Raw genomic sequence first — 26,906 nt, 5'->3', positions numbered from 1 at the left:
TTAAGAATCTACAGAAATATTCTACGTGACTAGAATTTTAGATTTATTTGGAGCAATTTGGAGTGAGATTGAAGAATAAAACTGTACAAAAAGGCCTTTCAGAAAGCAGTTTAAATATCCATATTATCAATGTACAATAATTTATTTGGAGTTAAGGTAAACTTTTTAGGCAACTCTGATTTTTCCTCCTGAAGTGATATTGATAGCTACCCTGTTTTGAGGGACTTTATAATGACAGCCAATGTGAATTGTTGCCACACTCAATTTGCAGGGGCAGAGTTTCAAGCTAGAATAATTGCCTATTCCACTGCAGAGATGGGATGCTGACCACTTCATTACCAGCTGGATGAACCGGGGCATGAGCAATTTCAGACAGTGTGAACCACACCCCTTTACACTACCCATGGGTGCTAGTTCCCAAATCTACTTACTCGCTCTCCCCAAGTGACAACAAACATACTTTGCTTGCTGAAAGGTGCTCTTGATTAGACTAAAAGAGTTGAATCCACCTAGACCCTCCTCCCACATCATTCTACTAAAGTGAAACATTAACCATATTGGAATATGCAGATAGACTCACACTGTGGAATCAGTGATATGTTTTTTTCCATTTTTAAATATTTCCATCTGACTTTATCCCACTTCTAAGGGGAAGGGAGGGACTGCTATATATAATCTATTGCTAAATAGATTACATACTAATACTGACATACATCAAGCCAATAAATATAAATAAGAATGTTATCTCACAATTAAGTTCATTGATCTGACTCTTAAGTTCTATGAAAGCCCTTAAACCTTGTAAAGTAATTGCTTTTATTTATTTATTTATTTATTTATTTATTTATTTATTTATTTATTTATTTCCAATTTCCTTTTCTTAAAAAATTTTATTTTGGTATCATTAATCTACAATTACATGAAGGACATTATATTCACTAGGCTCCCCTTCACCAAGTTCCCTCCCACATCCCCGTTCACAGTCACTGTCCATCAACATAGTAAGATGCTGTAAAATCACTACTTGTCTTCTCTGTGTTGCACAGCCCTCCCCGTGCCCCCCACACTATACATGTTAATCGTAAGGCCCCCTTTCTTTTTTCCTGCCCTTATCCCTCCCTTACCACCCATCCTTCCCAGTCCCTTTCCCTTTGGTAACTCTTAGTCCATTCTTAGGTTCTGTGCTTCCGCTGCTGTTTTGTTCCTTCAGTTTTCTTTTGTTCTTATACTCCACATATGAGTGAAATCATTTGGTACTTGTCTTTCTCCGCCTGGCTTATTTCACTGAGCATAATACCCTCTGGCTCCATCCATGTTGTTGCAAATGGTAAGATCTGTTTTTTTTTTTATAGCTGAGTAATATTCCATTGTGTATATGTACCACCTCTTCTTTATCCATTCATCTACTGATGGACATTTAGGTAGCTTCCATATCTTGGCTATTGTAAATAGTGCAGTGATAAACATAGGGGTGCATCTGTGTTTTTCAAACTGGAGTGCTGCATTCTTGGGGTAAATGCCTAGGAGTGGAATTCCTGGGTCAAATGGTAGGTCTGTTTTGAGCATTTTGATGAACCTCCATACTGCTTTCCACAATGGTTGAACTAATTTACATTCCCACCAGCAGTGTAGGAGGGTTCCCCTTTCTCCACAACCTCGCCAACATTTGTTGTGGTTTGTCTTTTGGATGGTAGCCATCCTTACTGGTGTGAGGTGATATCTCATTGTGGTTTTAATTTGCATTTCTCCGATGACAAGCGATGTGGAGCATGTTTTCATGTATCTGTTGGCCATATGAATTTCTACTTTAGAGAACTGTCTATTCAGCTCCTCTGCCCATTTTTTAATTGGGTTATTTGCTTTATGTTTGTTGAGGTGTATGAGCTCTTTATATATTTTGGATGTTAACCCTTTGTCGTATCTGTCACTTATGAATATATTCTCCCATACTGTAGGATACCTTTTTATTCTATTGATGGTGTCCTTTGCTGTACAGAAGCTTTTCAGCTTGATATAGTCCCACTTGTTCATTTTTGCTTTTTTTTCCCTTGCCCGGGGAGATATATTCAAGAAGAGGTCACTCATGTTTATGTTTAAGAGATTTTTGCCTACGTTTTTTTCTAAGAGTTTTATGGTTTCATTACTTACATTCAAGTCTTTGATCCATTTCTAATTTACTTTTGTGTATGGGGCTAGACAGTGATTCAGTTTCATTCTCCTACATGTAGCTGTCCAGTTTTGCCAGCACCATCTGTTGAAGAGACTGTCATTTCCCCATTGTATGTCCATGGCCCTTTTATCGAATATTAGTTGATCATATATGTTTGGGTTAATGTCTGGAGTCTCTATTCTGTTCCATTGGTCTGTGCCTCTGTTCTTGTGCCAGTACCAAATTGTCTTGATTACTGTGGCTTTGTAGTAGAGCTTGAAGTTGGGGAGTGAGATCCCCCCTACTTTATTCTTCCTTCTCATGATTGTTTTGGCTATTCGGGGTCTTTGGTGTTTCCATATGAATTTTTGAACTATTTGTTCCAGTTCATTGAAGAAAGCTGTTGGTAATTTGATAGGGATTGAATCGAATCTGTATATTGCTTTGGGCAGGATGGCCATTTTGACGATATTAATTCTTCCTAGCCAGGAGCATGGGTTGAGTTTCCATTTGTTTGTGACCTCTTTAATTTCTCTTAAGAGTGTCTTATAGTTTTCAGAGTATAGGTTTTTCACTTTCTTGGTTAGGTTTATTCCTAGGTATTTTATTCTTTTTGATGCTATTGTGAATGGAATTGTCTTCCTGATTTCTCTTTCTATTAGTTTATTGTTATTGTATAGGAAAGCCACAGACTTCTGTGTGTTAATTTTGTATCCTGCAACTTTGCTGAATTCCAATATTAGCTTTAGTAGTTTCGGAGTGGAGTCTTTAGGGTTTTTTATGTACAATATCATGTCATCTGCAAATAGTGACAGTTTAACTTCTTCTTTGCCAATCTGGATTCCTTGTATTTCTTTGTATTGTCTAATTGCCATGGCTAGGACCTCCAGTACTATGTTGAATAACAGTGGGGAGAGTGGGCATCCCTGTCTTGTTCCCGATCGCAGAGGAAAAGCTTTCAGCTTCTCGCTGTGCAGTATGATGTTGGCTGTGGGTTTATCATATATAGTCTTTATTATGTTGAGGTACTTGTCCTCTATACACATTTTGTTGACAGTTTTTATCATGCATGAATGTTGAATTTTGTCAGATGCTTTTTCAACACCTAAGGAGATGATCATGTGGTTTTTGCATTTCTTTTTGTTGATGTGGTCAATGATGTTGATGGATTTTCGAATGTTGTACCTTCCTTGCATCCCTGGGATGAATCCCACTTGGTCATGGTGTATGATCCTTTTGATGTATTTTTGAATTCGGTTTGCTAATATTTTGTTGCGTATTTTTGCATGTATGTGCATCAGGGATATTGGTCTGTAGTTTTCTTTTTTGGTGGGGTGTTTGCCTGGTTTTGGTACTAGGGTGATGTTGGCTTCATAGAATGAGTTTGGGAGTATCCCTCCTCTTCTATTTCTTGGAAAACTTTAAAGAGAATGGGTATTATGTCTTCTCTGTATGTGTGAAAAATTCCGAGGTAAGTCCATCTGGCCCGGGGGTTTTGTTCTTTTGTAGTTTTTTGATTACCACTTCAATTTTGTTGCTGGTAATTGGTCTGTTTAGATTTTCTGTTTCTTTCTGGGTCAGTCTTGGAAGATTGTATTTTTCTAGGAAGTTGTCCATTTCTCCTAGGTTTCCCAGCTTGTTAGCATATAGGTTTTCATAGTATTCTCTAATAATTCTTTGTATTTCTGTGGGATCCGTCGTGATTTTTCCTTTCTCGTTTCTGATTCTGTTGATTTGTGTTGACTCTCTTTTCCTCTTAATAAGTCTGGCTAGAGGCTTATCTATTTTGTTTATTTTCTCGAAGAACCAGCTCTTGGTTTCATTGATTTTTGCTATTGTTTTATTCTTCTCAATTTTATTTATTTCTTCTCTGGTCTTTATTATGTCCCTCCTTCTGCTGACCTTAGGCCTCATTTGTTCTTCTTTTTCCAATTTCGATAATTGTGACATTAGACCATTCATTGGGAATTGTTCTTCCTTCTTTAAAAATGCCTGGATTGCTATATACTTTCCTCTTAAGACTGCTTTTGCTGTATCCCACAGTCGTTGGGGCTTTGTGTTGTTGTTGTCGTTTGTTTCCATATATTGCTGGATCTCCATATTGATTTGGTCATTGATCCATTGATCATTTAGGAGCGTGGTGTTAAGCCTCCATGTGTTTGTGAGCCTTTTTGCTCTCTTTGTACAATTTATTTCTAGTTTTATACCTTTGTGGTCTGAAAAGTTGGTTGGTAGGATTTCAATCTTTTGGAATTTACTGAGGCTCTTTTTGTGGCCTAATATGTGGTCTATTCTGGAGAATGTTCCATGTCCACTTGAGAAGAATGTGTATCCTGTTACTTTTGCATGTAGAGTTCTGTAGATGTCTATTAGGCCCATCTGTTCTAGTGTGTTGTTCAGTGCCTCTGTGTCCTTACTTATTTTCTTTCTGGTGGATCTGTCCTTTGGAGTGAGTGGTGTGTTGAAGTCTCCCAGAATGAATGCACTGCATTCTATTTCCTCCTTTAATTCTGTTAGTATTTGTTTCACATATGCTGGTGCTCCTGTATTGTGTGCATATATATTTATAATGGTTATATCCCCTTGTTGGACTGAGCCCTTTATCATTATGTAATGTCCTTCTTTATCTTTTGTTACTTTCTTTATTTTGAAGTCTGTTTTATCTGATACTAGTATTGCAACACCTGCTTTTTCTCTCTGTTGTTTGCATGAAATATCTTTTTCCATCCCTTGACTTTAAGTCTGTGCATGTCTTTGGGTTTGAAGTGAGTCTCTTGTAAGCAACATATGGATGGGTGTTGCTTTTTTAGCCATTCTACTACTCTGTGTCTTTTGATTGGCACATTCAGTCCATTTACATTTAGGGTGATTATTGAAAGGTATGAACTTATTGCCATTGCAGGCTTTAAGTTTGTGGTTACTAAAGGTTCAAGTTTAGCTTCTTTACTATCTTACTGTCTAACTTAACTTGCTTATTGAGCTATTTTAAACATGGTCTGATGATTCTTTATTTCTGTCCCTTCTTATTCCTCCTCCTCCCTTCTTCATATTTTGGGTGTTTAGGAGTGCTCCCATCTAGAGCAGTCCCTGTAAGATGCCTTGTAGAGGTGGTTTGTGGGAGGCAAATTCCCTCAACTTTTGCTTGTCTGGGAATTGTTTAATCCCTCCTTCATCTTCAAATGATAATCGTGCTGGATACAGTATTCTTGGTTTGAGGCCCTTCTGTTTCATTGCATTAAGTATATCATGCCATTCTCTTCTGGCCTTTAGGGTTTCTGTTGAGAAGTCTGATGATAGCCTGATGGGTTTTCCTTTGTAGGTGACCTTTTTTTTCTCTCTGGCTGCCTTTAATACTCTGTCCTTGTCTTTGATCTTTGCCATTTTAATTATTATGTGTCTTGGTGTTGCCCTCCTTGGATCCCTTGTCATGGGAGTTCTGTGTACCTCTGTGGTCTGAGAGACCATTTCCTCCCCTAGTTTGGGGAAGTTTTCAGCAATTATTTCTTCAAAGACACTTTCTATCCCTTTTTCTCTCTCTTCTTCTTCTGGTACCCATATAATGCAGATATTGTTCCCTTTCAATTGGTCACTCAGTTCTCTTAATATTCTTTCATTCCTGGAGATCCTTTTATCTCTCTCTGCATCAGCTTCTCTGCATTCCTGTGCTCTGTTTTCTAGTCCATTAATGGTCTCTTGCATCTTGTCCATTCTGCTTTGGAGTCCTTCCAGATCTTGTTTTATTTCTGTATTCTCCCTCCTTAGTTCTTGCATATTTCTCTGCAAGTCCATCAGCATGGTTATGAATTTTGTTTTGAATTCTTTTTCAGGAATACTGGTTGAATCTTTCTCCCCAGGTTCCTTCTCAGAGGAAGATGTAGAAGCTGTCGAAGCTGTCTGGGTTAGTCTTGTCTGGATCAAATTTTTTTGCCTTTTCGTGTTTACAGGTGCAGTGGTATTCTATTGACGTGTCTGTCATCTGGGAGCTCCTAGACTTTTTCCACTTGCTCCTGGCCTTTCTTTACTGGGACAACTGCGCCCCCTAGTGGCTTGTGTTGGGCAATTGCATATAGACTGGGTCTCTGTATCTTGCCTGGTGGGTATAGAGGAAGCTCCCTTTCTGTGGGCGTGGCCAGCCTCAGGCTCCTACTCTGCTATGGCGGGGCTCCAGAGGGGTAATGGACTGGGGGCTGTTTGGCTGTTTACCTCTGTGAGGGGTCTCAGAGCTGTTGGCCAGAGAGTTAGTTCCCTGGAATTTCCAGCTGCTGAACTGTGACCCGGGATGCTTCTGTCCAGTTGTGGGGTCCCTGTCCCTTTAAGACTTTCAAAAAGCACTCACTTTTCTTTGTCCCAGGGGTACTGGCTGCAGGACCCGCTCACAGGTCTTACTGTCCTGTTTCCCTAGTTTCCAGCACCCCATGCATGCACTGTTTGTCTGTGCTCTGGTGTGGATGGCTAGGGCTGGATGTTTAGCAGTCCTGGGCTCCCTCTCCCTCCCTGCTCTGACTCCTCTCCTCCCTTCCTGAGCTGGGTGTTGGGCCTCGGGTCCCACCGGGCTGCGGCTTGTATCTTACCCCTTTCACCAGGCGCTGTTTTCTCGCAGGTTTGGATGTAGTCTGGCTGTTGTCCTGTGTCTTCTGGTCTCTCTTTCAGGGATAGTTGTATTTGTTGTATTTTCAAAAATTCAAAAATATATATGTTTTTGGGAGGAGATTCCCACTCTCCTACTCATGCTGCCATCCTGGCTCTGCCCCCCAGTAGTTGCTTTTAGAAAGTACTTGCATTTAAAACTTAGCATAGTTGATACAAATTTTTATGAGAACCATTTTAACATACATTTTTTGGCTCAATATAAGTTATTTAAAATATGCCAAAGTACTACTTAAATAACTAAACTTCATTTAAAATCAATAATAGTTTCATTCTGAGTTAGAGGAAACATTGCTTGCACAAGAAGCTAATGTCAAATTTGTGTTAGTGAATTATCAGTTACAATTTCAAACCAAAACCAGGCACATACATTAGAAGTAGTTTCTGGTACAATGATAACCATGATGGAAACATTGGTAAGAGTGGAATTTAGCTTAAATATACCCAATTTATTTCTTCTTTAGTAATTGTGAAGTACTTGATATTTAATGTATGTATATATCTCTGCATCTGCCTCTCTGTGGTAATTATAAAAATATGTACACATAAAACACGAGAGTAAAGTATAAAAAATATTTTAAAAATTACTTGCCCACCACTAAGTTTAGAAATAGAATGTTCTCAATTACTCTAGAGTCTCCTGTGTGTCTTTCTCATCACTCACCCTTATCCTGCTTAGACATAAACAGTTTCCTGAACTTCCTGTAAGATTTTAAAATAGGCCTATTGCATTAAAATTCAGATAACATGCAATTCACCCATTTCAGGTCAAAAGTTCACTGGTTTTCAGTACATTCTGAGGTATGTTCAACTAACATCACAGTCAAATGTAGAACATTTCACTTTGGAAAGAAACTCCATATCAATTAACAGTCATTTCCCATCCCATCAGCCCAGTACAGACCTAGATAACCACTAACCTGTTTTTGGTTTCTATAGATTTTCCTAGTACGGATATATCAAATAAATGGAATCATGGACTGTGCAATCTATTGTGACTTTTTTTTTGTATCATTAATACACAATGACATGAGTGACACTGTGTTTACTAGATTCCCCTCATTATCAAGTCCCCACTACATACCCATTACAGTCGCTGTCCATTAGCATAGTAAGATGCTGTAGAGTCACTACTTGTCTTCTCTGTGCTATAAAGCCTTCCTCATGCCACCCCCTACATTATGTGTGCTAATAGTAATGCCCCTTATTCATTTTCTCCCTCCCTTCCCACCCACCCTCCCAAGTTCCTTTCCCTTTTGTACCTATTATTCCATTCTTGGGTTCTGTGAGTCTGCTGCTGTTTTGTTCCTTCAGTTTTTACTTTGTTGTTATACTCCACAGATGAGTGAAATCTTTTGGTACTTGTCTTTCTCTGCTTGGCTTATTTCACTGAGCATAATACCCTCTAGTTCCATCCATGTTGTTGTAAATGATAGGATTTGTTTTCTTCTTATGGTTGAATAATATTCCATTGTATATATGTACCACATCTTCTTTATCCATTCATCTACTGATGGACACTTAGGTTGCTTCTATTTCTTGGCTATTGTAAATAGTGCTGTGATAAATGTATGGGTGCATATGTCTTTTTTTTTGTCATTACATATTTTTGTTGTTGTTATCATTAATCTATAATTACATGAAGAACATTATGTTTACTAGGCTCCCCGCTTCACCAAGTCCCCTCCACAAACCCCCTTACAGTCACTGTCCATCAGCCTAGCAAAATGTTGTATAATCACTACTTGTCTTCTCTGTGTTCTACAGCCCTCCCCTTTCTCCCACCCCCCCATTATGCATGCTAATCATAATACTCCCTTTCTTCTCCCCCCCCCTTATCTCTCCCTACCCACCCATCCTCACCAGTACCTTTCCCTTTGGTACCTGTTAGTCCATTCTTGGGTTCTGTGATTCTGCTGCTGTTTTTTGTTCCTTCAGTTTTTCCTTTGTTCTTATACTCCTCAGATGAGTGAAATCATTTGGAATTTCTTTCTTTGCTTGGCTTATTTCACTGAGCATAATACCCTCTAGCTCCATCCATGTTGTTGCAAATGGTAGGATTTGTTTCTTTCTTATGGCTGAATAATAGTCCATTGTGTATATGTACCACATCTTCTTTATCCATTCATCTACTGATGGACACTTAGGTTGCTTCTATTTCTTGGCTATTGTAAATAGTGCTGTGATAAACATAGGGGTGCATCTGTCTTTTTCAAACTGGGCTCCTTCATTCTTAGAGTAAATTCCTAAGAGTGGAATTCCTGGGTCAAATGGTATTTCTATTTTGAGCTTTTTGAGGAACCTCCATACTGCTTTCCACAATGGTTGAACTAATTTACATTCCCACCAGCAGTGTAGGTTTCTCCACAACCTTGGCAACATTTGTTGTTGTTTGTCTTTTGGATGGTAGCCATCCTTACTGGTGTGAGGTGATATCTCATTGTGGTTTTAATTTCCATTTCTCTGATAACTAGCGATGTGGAGCATCTTTTCATGTGCCTGTTGGCCATCTGAATTTCTTCTTTGAAGAACTGTCTGTTCAGCTCCTCTGCCCATTTTTTAATAGGGTTATTTGCTTTTTGGATGTTGAGGCTTGTGAGTTCTTCATATATTTTGGATGTTAATACCTTGTCAGATATGTCATTTAATAATATGTTCTCCCGTACTGTAGGATGCCTTTTTTGTTCTGCTGATGGTGTCCTTTGCTGTACAGAAGCTTTTTAGCATGATTTAGTCCCATTTGTTCATTTTTAAAATTTAATCATACTAGGATTTATTTGTATTTTTTTTAATAAGACACTTTTTTTTTTTACTTTGGTATCTTTAATGTACAATTACATGAGCAACATTATGGTCACTAGACTCCCCTATTATGAAGTCCCAACCACATACTCCATTACAGTCACTGTACATCAGCATAGTAAGATGTTATAGAATCACTACTTGTCTTCTCTGTGTTATACTGCCTTCCCCATGTCCCCCCACCCTACATTATGTGTGCTAATCATAATGCCCCTTTTTCCCCTTATCCATCCTTTCCCAGCCATTCTCCCCAGTCCCTTTCCCTTTGGTAACTATTAGTCCATTCTTGGGTTCTGTGAGTCTGCTGTTGTTTTGTTCCTTTTGTTCCTTCAGTTTTGCTTTGTTTTTATACTCCATAGATGAGTGAAGTCATTTGATACTTTTCTTTCTCCACCTGGCTTATTTCACCGAGCATAACAACCTCTAGCTCTATCCATGTTGTTGCAAATGGTAGGATTTGTTTTCTTCTTATGGCTGAGTAATATTCCATTGTGTATATATACCACATCTTCTTTATGCATTCATGTTAAGCCGGTAGGCCAAGCCAAAGTCGCAGTAGTCTACGTATCACAGTGGGGATCCTTTGAGCTGATTTGCCAGCCAGGGGGATGGAGTGCCTGAAGCTCCTGAAAGTTCCCTACCTGTTGGGCAGAGTGCACCCAGACTACCTTGTCTACCTATCTGTTCTCCTGTGCAGCAAGCGCTGTGCAACCCTGCCTCTTCAGCAGCCCTCTCGCTAGTAGGAAGCCTCTCAGACTGCCTGCCTTTCCTTTGTCCCAGAGAAGTTGGATGTGGATCCCTGTCCTCCACAAGTCATTGGAATCTCAGTCTTTCCAAGTATTTTGCCTTTCTTAGCGTTCCAACCCCACTCAACTGCAGAGCACCATGCAATGTAGGTTTGTGCTCCAAAGGAGATCTCCAGGGTTGGGTGTTCAGCAGTCCTAAGGTTCCATCCCCTCCTTGCTCCACTTCTCTTCCTCCTGCCACTGAGCTGGGGTTGGGGAAGGGCTTTGGTTCCTCCTGATCAAAGCTTTGGTATGTTTCCCTGTTTCTTGAGGTCTGCTCTGTTCTCCAGGTGTGTGCAGTCTGGTGCAGCCTTCTTTCCTGTTGCTCTTTTAGGATTAGTTGTATTAACTCTATTTTCATATTAAGTGTGGTTTTGCGAGGAGTTCTCTGTTTCACCCCTCATGCCACCATCTTGAATCTCAGCAGTCTTTTGTGACTTTTTTACTCAGCATAATATTTCTGATTTCATCCTTGTTGAAAAAATGTATCAGTACTTCATTCAATTTAATGGCCAAATAATATTCCATTGTATGAATATATGACATTGTGTTTATCCATTCATCAGCTGGTAGGTTATTTCTACCTTTTGGCTAATATGAGTAATGCTGCTGTAAATATTCATGTACAAGTTTCTATGTAGGCATGCATTTTCACTTTCCTTGGGTGTATAAGAGTGGAATTACTGTGTCAAATAGTAGCTCTATATTTAATCATTTGAGGAACTGCCAGACTGTTTTCCAAAAGGGCTGCACCATTTTACATTCCCACAGTATTGTAAGAAGATTCGCTTTCTCCATATCCTTATCAATACTTGTATTTCCTGACTTTTTTATTTTAGCCATCTTAGTGAGTGTGAAGTGGTGTGTCATTTTGGTTTAGATTTGCATTTTCCCAATGACTAGTGATGTTGAGTATCTTTGTTTTTGCTTCCTGGTCATTTATATTTCTTAGAAGAAATGTCTGCTCATCTCTTTCCCTATTTTTCATTGGATTATTTGACTTTCCATTATCAAATTTTAGGAGTTTTTATACAGTCTAAATGCATATTCTTTTTTAGATTCATAATTTGCAAATATATCCTTCCAATCTCTGGATTGTCTTTACCATTTCTTCATGGTATCCATTGAAACAAAAATGTACTTGTTATTGTTATTTGCATTTTAATTTGTTTAGTCACTGTCTGGATTAATTTAGTGAAGTTATTTTATTCCCACAGGGTTGCTTAGGCTTGATTATGCCCACAGTTATCCTATGATGACAGTGATTTTGATAGAGTTCCCTTCTCTTTCCTTAATTGCACTCATATGGCTCACATCACCAATTGCTGCCTGTTGTTCAGTTGATTTCAACAGTGTTCTGAGGCATAAACTGCTATATAAACCATTCCAATCAAATCATGGGTCTTTGGAAAGAATTATATCTGAGGTCAGTGTTTGATACTTGTTTTGATCCCAGGAGGATTCCTCTTAGCTGAATTATTTTCCAGTTCTCTCCTGTCGGCTTCCTGGCTTATGATTAACCTACATCTTGAATCTCCTCCGAATTGCCTTTCATTCAGCACATCCTCTGTGTTTTTAGTGTGCCTCTAGGCTTGACTTCTTCCATGCTTTGTTGCAAACGACAATACCAATTTATTAGAGTTTCTGAATCCCAAAGTCACTTTTATTGGGCCAAAACCTAGATTTTCTCAGGGCTGTGCTTTCTCTGGAGGCTCTGGAGGACAGTGTGTTTCCTTGTCTTTCCAACCTTCTGAGCAGTTATCTTTTGGCTCGTGATCTCTTCTTCTCTTTTCAAATACAGTGGTGTGGCATCTTCTCTCTGGTCTCTGCTTTCCTTTGCTTCACATGACTTTTTCTCTGTGTCAAATCTTCGACTTCCCTTTTGTCAGGACACTTGCAATTACATTTAGGGCCCACCCAGATAATCTACCCCCATCTAAATATGGTTAATTTAATCATATCTACAAAGTCACTTTTTGCCATACGAGTTAACATTAACAGGTTCTAGAGATTAGGTTGTAGATATATTTTGGAGAGGCTGTTACTCAGCCTATCATAGTAAGTATCCTTCGATCCAATCTCCAAGAAGACTCTAATGTTTTAGGTAGGGAAGCAGAGAAAATGGTCTCTTGTGCTCTACATGAGGGAAATCCTTATTTTTCCATTCTTTGTCTACAGAGTGAACCCACAACTCATGTAGTTATCTTTTTTATCTGATTCTCATCACATTGCTCTGCTGGGGCTGCTGGGCATGGAGCACCAACACTGAAATGTTGAGTTAGATGTTGATAATTGCTGTTGATATTTTGTTCTGAAACCCTCACATACATATGTTTAAAAACTACATTATCTTGATATAAATGCCCACATTATATGCAGGAAAGAAGAAGATGAAACATATGAGGTTAGAACTGGTTTTAAATAGAGTTTTTCAAAGATTTCAGTGAAAGACTTAGACCTCTTTGGTTTGGGCTTTGTTTCATAGGTCTGATGCTTTGTCACTCACAAATATATTGTAAAGATATTCATGTTGCCCAGTGGTAGAATGCACAGAAAAATAGTAAGTATGAGGTCTTAAGCATAATTTTTCATAATTTCTGAGCCCACTAATATTTTCTATGTGTATGCATGTGCATATGTATGTATGTGTATGCATATGTGTATTTTATATGATTTATATATAAAATATCCCATATATTTTATATATATGAAATATATCTTCCAAGAAATAAGCAGAGACACGAATCCTAAATTTTATGAAATTAGGGAATCTTTGCATTTTGAAAGTTTCATCACCTTAAAATTTATATAGTCCTAGTTAATTTTTCTAGCAATGCTTAGAATCACCTTTATTTCTTAAGGACATCTTTAGATTTGTTTATGAAAACCTCATAATAATACTCAGGTAAGACACCTTTTCACTGGGGAGTTATATAATATCCACTCATATAATCCCTTAGCTGTTTAGGAATTTATCTTGAGAAATAATGAATCAGTAATGCACCTATTTTCATTCTTTAAATAACTGGGTTTAAATATGAAGGCATAAAGTTATCTCTGTGAAGTATTGAATAATTAAAAAATGGACAAGTTGACTATAACTTTGAAAACACACCAATGCAGCTAGGTATATCCATTTCCTATGGTAAGTATATGCACATTTTTTACCCAAATTTAGCTAAAAATATTTTTATTCTAAGAACGTACTTTAGCATTTGAAGCTAACCCACTGTCAATTTTCTTCTTTTGTGTAAATACAATACCTCTTGGCAGAAAGCTTCAGGGGAAAATAATATGGAAGTGGGAAAGATAGATAAGATTTTTTAAACAAAATAAGATGAAGGCTAAAATATTACTTTAGCCTCACAACTTTCTGTATTGTGTGCAAAAGAGAGTATTTAATTAAAATGATGCCAGAAACAAGTTAAACCTATATGATCTCAGAATGGAGAACATTAGAATCATTTTAAATTTAGCTGTATTTTTTGTAAAATCAGTTATCCATTAAATTTAGTAAATAATTTATCATCTATACTACAACATAATAATTTTTGAATCTACATTAACAAGAAATGGTTTTCATTGCCTACTTGGCAGGAATTGTGCAATATTACCAAGAAGAATCATTATCAAATAAAAAATTTGCTAACAAACTTCTGTATGAGTACTAGACATATGCTGTGAATTTTGACATTATTATTTGCTGAAATATTTTATATGTAACATATTATTAGGTTCTCTGTTTTTTCTTTATTTTATAAACAGTTAAATGACATTGAACTTGCCAGTATATTCTTTGAGCATTGTATCTGATAAACAAATTAGATCTTGACATAAAAATCTATATAGTAGTAAAATAACATTTCTCAATAAAATCATAGGTAGGGTAATAGTCAACAAAGATATTAAACATAATAAAGTTTACATTTTTATGGGTTCAAGCTAATGTTTAGAACTCATTTTTTTTTTTGACTGGGACTATTTATTTATTCAACCCTGAATTCTTTGTAGCACATAGTCTAACCAAAGTGGATTTTTCATTGCTACTTACGATATTATTCAGTTGTATTTCTTCTAAATTACAGATACTAAAAATATATTTTAATTGCAAAATATTACAGGCACAGCATTCTTTTATAATAAACATAACCAGAGTATAAATAAATATGACATATTTTACAAAAAGCAAACACAATATTACCTACACAAAGAAACACCCATGGTTCTAAGAAAACAAAACATAAAAACTGTACATCTCGGTGAAGATTCATTTGTGACTCTTTACTTTGCAGACTTGACATAATATACATTTTAACTTGACCTTTGCTTTATCCCATATGATACAAAATACATGAAAAATCTTGTTGAAATATACAAAAACTTAATGTAATTTCCAAGTCCTAGATGTTTAAATAACAGAAGAAACTTAATTTAACAAGTATGCCTTTGGACTGCAAGAGCAGTGTTATAACATAGCTTTGCACCATCCTCTTTGTTTTGGGGTTCTTCCACTTTTATTCCCTTCCAACTTCTATCTTAAAAACTAGTATTTTAAAATAAAGCTAATAGGAAGGGTTAGCATCTATTTATGATTTCTGGATGCCATTTTCTCATTCTCCTACCCTAGTTTGAAAATGCTGTGTAGCCCATCAGTATACAATTCATGTGGTTTTAGTGTTGAGGCTTCAACTGGCAACAGAAGTTGCTCTTGAAAAAGGTGCAGGGTGCTCAGCCTTCGCAGTGCATGCTCATTCTTACTTCTCTTGGACCACACCCACAGCTCTCTCTAGGGAAGGGAGAGGTATGACACTCCACGTGAGAAGTCTTTTTCAGTCTGGAAAAATGTTGGATGAAGATAACTTAGTGCTCACAGTGCTCTATTATTATTATTACAATTGTAATAATAATAAAGACTACTATTGTTATTATTAAACTATAGGTTATCTACTACTCTGTTACTCTTTAATTTATATTTTCTCACTTTTTAAAACATCTCCCCCACAATGACTTAAGGAGATGTTTCTTAGATAGTACATTCCTTTATCTTTGTCATCCCACCTTGTCAAGCACAGGACATTTAGTTCTCATAGGTGTATCATTAGAAGGGAAGGAAGGACCCACTAGTTTTATGAGCCTTTTACAAACAGAAAACAAATACTGCAAACAATTCCCATTTTAGTTTTGGAAATTGTTCTGTTTTTCATATTAAGAGGAGAAAAGCCTAACAACCCTGCCCCCTGCCCCAAATCTTGGATGTCTGCATGCTTTCTGAGGAAGCAGTCTAAGCCTCAAAGTACATAGCTGCTTCCTTCCTAGTTCAGAGCACAACCTGCATGCTAGAGGAGCTGACTGTGACACAGAGCACAACTCTGGGCAGCTAACATCAGCCAGCGAGGGAAATCAAAAACCCTTTATCATACATTGCATGGTCTAAGAGTGAGCACACCTGGGGGTGGTGTTGCTCTCTGTCTCCCACAGAACGATGAGGCGATGAGGCTTTGGTATTCTCAAGGATGTGCCAACATCTTGAAGGGTAGAAGTTTTCCATGAGTCAGCAAATGTGTGTCCTGAAAGGTCCAAATTTGCACCTGCTTTTGACTTGTTTCTAAAGAAAAATCCTTATCAGCTTTCATCGGCAGCCTGCTATGGATCACAGCATCAGGGATCATACAACCTAGCTCCTGGGTTGGGGCATTCCTTGCCATGAAGGTCTATTTAAAGATGAACGACTGTGATTGAATTGTGCCTTCCCCTTGGTCAAGCTGTTTTCTTATTTGAGACTGTTAGTCCATTTTTGGGTTCTGTAATTCCGCTCCTGTTTTGTTCCTTCAGTTTTTCCTTTGTTCCTATACTCCTCAGATGAGTGAAATCATTTGGTATTTTTCTTTCTCTGCTTGGCTTATTTCACTGAGCATAATACTCTCCAGCTCCATCCATGTTGCTGCAAATGGTTGGATTTTTCCACTTCTTATGGCTGAGTAGTATTCCATTGTGTATATGTACCACATCTTCTTTATCCATTCATCTACCAATGGACATTTAGGTTGCTTCCAATTCTTGGCTATTGTAAATAGTGCTGCGATAAACATAGGGGTGCATCTGTCTTTCTCAAACTTGATTGCTGCGTTCTTAGGGTAAATGCCTAGGAGTGGAATTCCTGGGTCAAATGGTAGGTCTGTTTTGAGCATTTTGATGAACCTCCATACTGCTTTCTACAATGGTTGAACTAATTTACATTCCCACCAGCAGTGTAGGAGGGTTCCCCTTTCTCCACAGCCTCGCCAACATTTGTTGGTGTTTGTCTTTTGGATGGCAGCTATCCTTACTGGTGTGAGGTGATACCTCATTGTAGTTTTAATTTGCATTTCTCTGATAATTAGCGATGTGGAGCATCTTTTCATGTGTCTGTTGGCCATCTGTATTTCTTTTTTAGAGAACTGTCTGTTCAGTTCCTCTGCCCATTTTTTAATTGGGTTATTTGTTTTTTGTTTGTTGAGGCGTGTGAGCTCTTTATATATTCTGGACGTCAAGCCTTTTTCAAATCTGTCATTTTCAAATATATTCTCCCATACTGTAGGGTTCCTTTTTGTTCTATTGATGGTGTCTTTCGCTGTACATAAGCTTTTCAGCTTAATGTAGTCCCACTTGCTCATTTTTGCTGTTGTTTTCCTTGCCCAGGGAGATGTGTTCAAGAAGAGGTCACTCATGTTTATGTCTAAGAGGATTTGTCTTTGTTTTTTTCCAAGAGTTTAATGGTTTCATGACTTACATTCAGGTCTTTGATCCATTTTGAGTTTACCTTTGTATATGGGGTTAGACAATGGTCCATTTTCATTCTCCTACATGTAGCTGTCCAGTTTTGCCAGCACCATCTGTTGAAGAGACTGTCATTTTGCCATTGTATTTCCATGGCTCCTTTATCAAATATTAATTGACCATATATGTTTGGGTTAATTTCTGGGGTCTCTAATCTGTTCCACTGGTCTGTGGGTCTGTTCCTGTGCCAGTACCAAATTGTCTTGATTACTATGGCTTTGTAGTAGAGCTTGAAGCTGGGGAGTGAGATCCCCCCTACTTTATTCTTCTTTTTCAGGATTGCTTTGGCTATTTGGGGTCTTTGGTGTTTCCATATGAATTTTTGAATTATTTGTTCCAATTCATTGAAGAATGTTGCTGGTAATTTGAGAGGGATTGCATCAAATCTGTATATTGCTTTGGGCAGGATGGCCATTTTGACGATATTAATTCTTCCTAGCCATGAGCATGGGATGAGTTTCCATTTATTAGTGTCCCCTTTAATTTCTCTTAAGAGTGACTTGTAGTTTTCAGAGTATAAGTCTTTCACTTCTTTGGTTAGGTTTATTCCTAGGTATTTTATTCTTTTTGATGCAATGGTGAATGGAATTGTTCTCCTGATTTCTCTTTCTATTGATTCATTGTTAGTGTATAGGAAAGCTACAGATTTCTGTGTGTTAATTTTGTATCCTGCAACTTTGCTGTATTCCGATATCCATTCTAGTAGTTTTGGAGTGGAGTCTTTAGGGTTTTTTATGTACAGTATCATATCATCTGCAAATAGTGACAGTTTAACTTCTTCTTTACCAATCTGGATTCCTTGTATTTCTTTGTTTTGTCTGATTGCCGTGGCTAGGACCTCCAGTACTATGTTAAATAACAGTGGGGAGAGTGGGCATCCCTGTCTGGTTCCCGATCTCAGAGGAAATGCTTTCAGCTTCTCGCTGTTCAGTATAATGCTGGCTGTGGGTTTATCATATATGGCCTTTATTATGTTGAGGTACTTGCCCTCTATTCCCATTTTTCTGAGAGTTTTTATCATGAATGGATGTTGAATTTTGTCAAATGCTTTTTCAGCATCTATGGAGATGATCATGTGGTTTTTGTCTTTCATTTTGTTGATGTGGTGGATGATGTTGATGGATTTTCGAATGTTGTACCATCCTTGCATCCCTGGGATGAACCCCACTTGATCATGGTGTATGATCCTTTTGATATACTGTTGAATTCTGTTTGCTAATTTTTTATTGAGTATTTTTGCATCTAGATTCATCAGGGATATTGGTCTGTAATTTTCTTTTTTGGTGGGGTCTTTGCCTGGTTTTGGTATTAGGGTGATGTTAGCTTCATAGAATGAGTTTGGGAGTATTCCCTCCTCTTCTATTTTTTGGAACACTTTAAGGAGAATGGGTATTATGTCTTCTCTGTGTGTCTGATAAAATTCCGAGGTAAATCCGTCCGGCCCCGGGGTTTTGTTCTTGGGTAGTTTTTTGATTACCGTTTCAATTTCTTTGCTCGTAATTGGTTTGTTTAACTTTTGTGTTTCTTCCTTGGTCATTCTTGGGAGGTTGTATTTTTCTAGGAAGTTGTCCATTTCTTCTAGGTTTTCCAGCTTGTTGGCATATAGGTTTTCATAGTAGTCTTTAATAATTCTTTGTATTTCTGTGGAGTCTGTCGTGATTTTTCCATTCTCATTTCTGATTATGTTGATTTGTGTTGATTCTCTTTTTCTCTTAATAAGTTGGGCTAGAGGCTTATCTATTTTGTTTATTTTCTCGAAGAACAGCTCTTGGTTTTGTTGATTTTTGCTATTGTTTTATTCTTCTCAATTTTGTTTATTTCTTCTCTGATCTTTATTATGTCCCTCCTTCTGCTGACTTTAGGCCTCATTTGTTCTTCTTTTTCCAGTTTTGATAATTGTGATGTTAGACTATTCATTTGGGATTGTTCCTCTTTCTTCAACTGTGCCTGGATTGCTATATACTTTCCTCTTAAGACTGCTTTCGCTGCGTCCCACAGAAGTTGGGGCTTAGTGTTGTTGTTGTCATTTGTTTCTATATATTCCTTGATCTCTATTTTGATTTGTTCATTGATCCATTGATTATTTAGTAGCATGTTGTTAAGCCTCCATTGTGTTTGTGAGCCTTTTTGTTTTCTTTGTAGAATTTATTTCTACTTTTATACCTTTGTGGTCTGAAAAATTGGTTGGTAGAATTTCAATATTTTGGAGTTTACTGAGGCTCTTTTGTGAGCTAGTATGTGGTCTATTCTGGAGAATGTTCCATGTGCACTTGAGAAGAATGTATATCCTGTTGCTTTTGGATGTAGAGTTCTATAGATGTCGATTAGGTCCATCTGTTCCAGTGTGTTGTTCAGTGCCTGTGTGTCCTTACTTATTTTCTGCCTGGTGGATCTATCCTTTGGGGTGAGTGGTGTGTTGAAGTCTCCTAAAATGAAAGCATTGCAGTCTATTTCCCCTTTAGTTCTGTTAGTATTTGTTTCACATATGCTGGTGCTCCTGTGTTGGGTTCATATATATTTAGAATGGTTATATCCTCTTGTTGTACTGAGCCCTTTATCATTATCTATTATCCTTCTTTATCTCTTGTTACTTTCTTTGTTTTGAAGTCTATTTTGTCTGATATTAGTACTGCAACCCCTGCTTTCTTCTCACTGTTGTTTGCCTGAAATATGTTTTTCCATCCCTTGACTTTTAGTCTATGCTTATCTTTGGGTTTAAGGTGAGTTTCTTGTAAGCAGCATATAGATGGGTCTTGCTTTTTTATCCATTCTATTACTCTGTGTCTTTTGATTGGTGCATTAAGTCCATTTACATTTAGGGTGACTATTGAGAGATATGTACTTATTGCCATTGCAGGCTTTAGATTCGTGGTTACCAAAGGTTCAAGGTTATCTTCTTTAGTATCTTACTGCCTAACTTAGCTCAGTTATTGAGCTGTTATATACACTGTCTGGAGATTCTTTTCTTCTCTCCCTTCTTATTCCTCCTCCTCCATTTTTCATATGTTGTGTGTTTTGTTCTGTGCTCTTTTTAGGGGTGCTCCCATCTAGAGCAGTCCCTGTAGGATGCCCTGCAGAGGTGGTTTGTGGGAAGCAAATTCCCTCAGCTTTTGCTTGTCTGGGAATTGTTTAATCCTGCCATCATATTTAAATGATAGTCGTGCTGGATACAGTATCCTTGGTTCAAGGCCCTTCTGTTTCATTGCATTAAGTATATCATGCCATTCTCTTCTGGCCTGTAGGGTTTCTGTCAAGAAGTCTGATGTTAGCCTGATGGGTTTTCATTTATAGGTGACCTTTTTCTCTTTAGCTGCCTTTAAAACTCTTTCCTTGTCCTTGATCCTTGCCATTTTAATTACTATGTGTCTTGGTGTTGTCCTCCTTGGATCCTTTCTGTTGGAGGTTCTGTGTAATTCCATGGTCTGTTCAATTATTTCCTCCCCCAGTTTGGGGAAGTTTTCAGCAATTATTTCTTCAAAGAGACTTTCTATCCCTTTTCCTCTTTCTTCTTCTTCTGGTATCCCTATAATACGAATATTATTCCTTTTGGTTTGGTCACATAGTTCTCTTAGTGTTGTTTTATTCCTGGAGATCCTTTTATCTCTCTCTATGTCAGCTTCTATACGTTCCTGTTCTCTGGCTTCTATTCCTTCAATGGCCTCTTGCATCTTATCCATTCTGCTTATAAATCCTTCCAGGGATTGTTTCACTTCTGTGATCTCCTTCCTGACATCTGTGATCTCCCTCCGGACTTCATCCCACTGCTCTTGCATTTTTCTCTGCATCTCATCCCATTGCTCTTGCATTTTTCTCTGCATCTCTGTCAGCATGTTCATGATTTTTATTTTGAATTCTTTTTCAGAAGGACTGGTTAGGTCTGTCTCCTTCTCAGGTGTTGTCTCTGTGATCTTTGTCTGCCTGTAGTTTTGTCTTTTCATGGTGATAGAGATAGTTTGCAGAGCTGGTACAAGTGACTGCTGGAAGAGCTTCCCTCCTTGTTGGTTTGTGGCCTTCCTCTCCTGGGAGAATAGCGACCTCTAGTGGCTTGTGCTGGGCAGCTGTGCGCAGGCAGGGCTTCTGCTTCTTGCCCGGTTGCTATGGGGTTTATCTCCGCTGTTGCTGTCGGCGTGGCCTGTCTGGGGCTGTTGCTCCAAAATGGTGGATCCCCGTTGGAGGGGGAGCGGCCGGGAGGCTATTTATCTCTGTAAGGGGCCTCTGTGCTCCCTGCTGCCCAGGGAGTTAGAGTGCCCAGAGATCCCCAGATTCCCTGCCTCTGGTTTAAGTGACCTGTCCTGCCCCTTTAAGACTTCCAAAAAGCACTCTCCAAACGAAAACAACAACAGCAACAATGAGAGAGGGAACAGAAAAAAAAAAAAAAAGGAAAAAACACGCAATTTGTTTTTTGTCCTCAGGCGCCAGTCCCAGGCACCCGCTCACTGCTCCTGCTGCCCTGCCTCCCTAGCACCAGGGTCCGTGTCCCTTCAAGGCTTCCAAAAAGCACCCGCCCAATCGTCCCGCAGGGAAAAACCCGTGATATTCTTTGTCCTCAGGCGCCGGTCCTAGGCACCCACTCACCAGTCCCACTGCCCTGCCTCCCTAGTACCGGGATTCCTGTCCCTTTAAGGCTTCCAAAAAGCACTCGCCAAAAAGAGAAAAAAAAAGGGGAAAAACGCGCGATTTCCTCCATCTTCAGGTGCCTGTCTCAGGTACCCGCCCACCAGTCCCACAGGGAAAAACGCGCGATATTCTTTGTCCTCAGGCGCCAGTCCCAGGCACCTGCTCACCAGTCCAAGGGGGGGAAAAACACGCAATTTCCTCCGTTCTCAGGTGCCGGTCTGAGGCACCCGCCCACCGGTCCCGCAGGGAAAAACACAGGATATTCTTTGTCCTCAGGCGCCGGTCCAAGGTACCCACTCACCAGTCCGGCCGCCCTGCCTCCCTAGCAACGGCGTCCCTGTCTCTTTAAGGCTTCCAAAAAGCACTCGCCAAAAAAAAAAAACCGCTCCGGTTTCTTTCCACCCACCGGGAGCTGGGGGGAGGGGTGCTCGGGTCCCGCCGGGCCGGGGCTTGTATCTTACCCCCTTTGGAAGGCGCTGGGTTCTTGCAGGTGTGGATGTTGTCTGGATGTTGTCCTGTGTCCTCTGGTCTCTATTTTAGGAAGAGTTTTCTTTGTTATATTTTCATAGATCTATGTGTTTTTGGGAGGAGATTTCCACTGCTCTACTCATGCCGCCATCTTGATCCTCCTCCTAGAACTCATTATTTTAAGGATCCAAATTAAAGTTGTGGATTTTTGAGGATATGAAAATTAGCAGAAATGAAAACTTTTCTGAAGTGAATGTCCATAAAAATTGGTATTTTTAATCTCTCAAAGTTCTTTGTAAATTAATCAATGAAAGGCATCCTAATAAGTTAGCATCAATCACATCTGCCACATTCTGTCAAAATTGTTTCAATCATGATAAAATCCATTCAGTTAAATTAATTTTAGTTCCTACCTTTGTGTAACTCATGCATTAAACTCTAAATAAGCTTTCTGCCAAACATCTTATATACAGGTGACGTTTTATCTCTTAACTCAATTTAGTTTTAATTTTTAGAGTATGTAGTAGTCAAAATTAGAGGGAAGGAAAAGGGGGCACATATTATGTTCACGTATTATTCAAGGTCCTATCTTTTCAAAGCTCTCCTACTTGTTTCTTAAAGTAACTTTATTAGGTTTGTATATTTATATCACTTTTGTAAAAGATCGAAAAAAGTTCTGAGAGCTTTAGCATTTGTATGGAAATTGGACAGTATGACTGAGCTACATTTAAAACTGAGGTATGTTCAGTTACAGACTCCGAAGCCTTTCTTCTAAAATATTCCCACCACACCTAAGAAATTGGAGTCAAACTCCTTAAAAAGTTATCCAGAAATCAAGGGTGCCTGCAGGTTTCAAGATAAGACTAGTTTATAGTGCTTTAATAATAAATATTTTAATTATCTTACTGACTTGATGCATTAGCTCATATTATTATTAAAAATAATCTGAAGGCTTGGTTTTCTGTATATACAAAGAGATCCAGGCTAACAAATGACTTCATTCCTATAAAATTTCCATAATCACCACAGAGGTGCAAAGAGGGTAAACTGCACTGATTTTTAGAACTTCAGCCAGGAACTAACACATGACATTTATTTACATTTCCTTGGCTAAAGAAAGTTACACAATCATGTAAAATTTCAGAGGGGCAAGAAAGTCCAATCTTACCCAGTTTCTGGAAAGGGGAGAGCAAAACCTATGATATACCATAAGTGGCTACCACAGTTCATCTTTTAGTCAGCACATATTCAGCTGATCTTTTCACAGGCACAATACGCCTTTCCTTGTGAGGCAAAGCCAAAATACCCCATTCATTTGCAGCTTAATCTCAAGATACAGTATCTTTACATAATATGCAGCAGCCTCAAACATCAGATTCAATATAGAGCCTTTTGGTATGGAGTCTTGTGAGCTCAAAAGGCAAGTTCTCTGCCCCTCTAGCCCACTCTCCACACTTAGCTAAGAAATGGTGGCAGAACATGGAAAAAAACACATTTAACAGTTGTTTTGAATGAAAAGGATGGGAAATACCAGCAGTCACCGGTCCTGCAATTATGAAATGTGGCTTGACAGAGGTCTTGAGAACCCCTAGACTGAGGAATGGGAAAATTTCTTAAGGGTCGGAACTGGGAGTTTTGTTTTGATTTTTTCCTTTATTATCTTTCTGTGCCTTATGTGAAGCAGACACTGGAAAGTAGACCCTCCTTGGGGACTGAGTAGGTTTTTCATCTTGATTTCTGCCTGAACAAGCTTGATATCTACAGGTCATTTTAATGTGCAAAGAAATCACAGATTTTTTAAATCTAAATTTGTTCTCTAGGAGTATAACAACTCTCTAAAAATTGTGTATGTTTCTTATCCATTTAATTCTAGTCAGTTCAATGAGGATTAGTAATAATGAGAGTTTTTAAATTTATCTAAATTTTTTTTTTCTTGCCTCCATGTTTCACTTTTACCACTTAGTTGCAGTTCCCTTGAGTTAATACTTCTTTTCTTGGAATGTCTTTAGTTTTTTTTCCCTCTAAGCTATTTTGCAATTGAAATGATTTACTTTGTAGCACAACCTTAGTAGTGTTCCAAGACACCCTAATTCATTCAGAGATTTTTAACAGCAGTTGTTGAATTAGTTGAATTAGTTATCTATTGCTGCATAACACATCAATGCATAACTATAATTTAGTGGATTAAAGCAACATACATTTGTTACCTCAAGGTTTCTGTAGGTGAGGAATCTGGTTTAGCTGGGTCCCTTGTGTCTGGGTCTTAAAAAGACTGAAATCACGTTGTCAGCCTGTGCTCAGTTCTCATATTCAGCTGAGGGAAGGGTCCATTTATACACTCACTTAATGTGGTTGTTGAAAGAATTCAGTTTTATGGAGAACTGTTCCACTGTAGCCCCATTTCATAGTTGACTCTTGGCTGGAGGAGGCCACCCTTAGTTCCTTGCCTTATAGGCATATCCGCTCCATAAAGCCTGCAAGAGAGAGACAGTCTACAAGCAAGATAGTAGTCATTACCTTATGTAACATTATCTGCAAGTAACACCCCCCATCACCTGTGATGTTGTTTTGGCAGAAATCACAGGCTCTGTCTAGACTCAAGGGAAGGAAATTACACAGGGTGTTCCTACCAAGAGGAGAAATTATTTACATCTATCTTATAACCTGCCTGACAAAGATGTGATAGATAACCATGGACTTGATTTGATCTTTGTGAAACCCTGAGATTTAATTTTTACATTGCCTTTTGTTTCCCTTAGGACTTCTAAGTTTAATGTTCTTTTAGTTAGGGTTGAGAAGAAATTACCTCTTCCAAAACTTTATACTCCTGCTTTTTGGGACTCAGTTATTCTTTCTGACTACTTATAAACTTAACAAATTCTCTTTTGTGATCATTATTACTTGTATAACATCTGGCCAGTTCAGCCAATTGCAGCCAAAGCACACTGCTAATGATCTGTTTTCTGGTCTTTTCCCTAAGACTGCTGTCCCATAGAAGCTCAGAGCCAAGAGACAGTAGGTGGAATGGCGTGTACCCTCTTTGTTCCTGGATCCAAATTTGGCCATTTTCTCTACTATTCCCACACTCTGTGATATAATTTATTTCTCTAGTACTCTGGATGGACAGTGAGAACTATGTTTCACTTAATTCCAGATGAATTCCAAACATCTCTAGAGAGTTATATCCCTCCCCTGCCTTTTGAAGCCAACCATAAGAGAAGTGGTAAAGGGATCTCTCTCTAAGTCCCATTTGAAGTCTGCACTCTACCTGTTTCTATTCTCTCATTCAGAGGTAGAAAAGCCTGCTGTGCAAAACTGGCTATGATATTTCTTTTTATTCTGTCCAAATCTACATATTTTGGCATTAACCTTCATATTTGAGATTAAAAAACCCTTTCTTTTATTCTGTCATTTCATTCAAAAGTCTGTTTTGATTCTCAAAATCTGAAAACTCCAGTTTTTATTCTGCTCTGGGCTCTTTTCTTGGAAACCCTTAATGTTGCCTTAGATTAGATAGAATAAAAAGACACGAAGATAAAAGGGTTACAAGTACTGAAAAATAAAACAGATAAATTCAAAATATTGTCTCAAATTATATATGTTCTGTCTTATGTTTTCCTTTAGCTCTTTGCTTTCTGTCTTTTGCTTCATAGATTGTTTTTTGTGCTGTTCAATTCTTTGGTGTTTTGGGAATTATGTATTTCACTCTTGGTTCTACTGATGGTTACCTGTCAGTTTTTCAAATGCATTTTAAGCATTTTTTTTCCCTCCAATTTTCATCCTTCCCACTAATAGACATTAAAGATATTTTTAGTATTCTCTGTCTTGCTTTATCTCATTCTTTTTTATTTAATGTAGATTCTTTACATTTCTTGCTTTTACGCTCTATTAAATTGAAAATATGATACGTGAAGCTCTTACTTATTACAATCCTTAGAGAATATCTTATTCTGTATATTTTCTGCATCTTACAATAGATATTTTTTAAAGTATGCTGTTCCTCTGATAGTCTTTATATTGTTTTGGCTTGTTTGTTCTTCAGTATTTTTTTGACTCCATGTATTTTTCCCCTCCAATATTCATTACTCAATGTAAGATAATAATACTAAGCTAAGTATTTGACAAAGGTAAGAGTGAGTAATTTGCTTTTGGCCTTACTGTTGATACCTCAGTAAGTATTTGGAAAGCAAATTAAATGCGCTCAACTCCAAGGCAAGTTCAGGTTTAAACAGACTTTTAATTTTTTTTAATGACTTTTCACTGTCTTCATCCCTTACCTTACTCAGAAGAGTTGATTACATGAAAAAGTAGAATTTCTACCCATTTCCTCTTGTACTGTGAAGTTTTATGAAAACATTTGTGGCCAGAAAGTAAGATGTAACAACTAAACACACTACCATTCATTTTCATTAAGTTAGGACGTGGAATTTAATGTCTTTTGAGGAAAAGGATGTGTGTATGAGTGTGGAGATGTGCACATGCATGTGCTGGGGTGGTAGCTCGGGGTGGAAATACTGAAAGCCCCCAAAGGAGAAGATGTATTGCTAACCACGTTTCTAATTTGTATAGTCTGAATGAGAAAACAGATGGGTTGAGGGCGTATCTTCCAACATTTTCTTTTC

Source organism: Manis javanica, chromosome 1 (genome assembly GCF_040802235.1).
Source record: "Manis javanica isolate MJ-LG chromosome 1, MJ_LKY, whole genome shotgun sequence".
NCBI lineage: Eukaryota > Metazoa > Chordata > Mammalia > Pholidota > Manidae > Manis > Manis javanica.
This window is presented reverse-complemented; position numbering follows the sequence as displayed.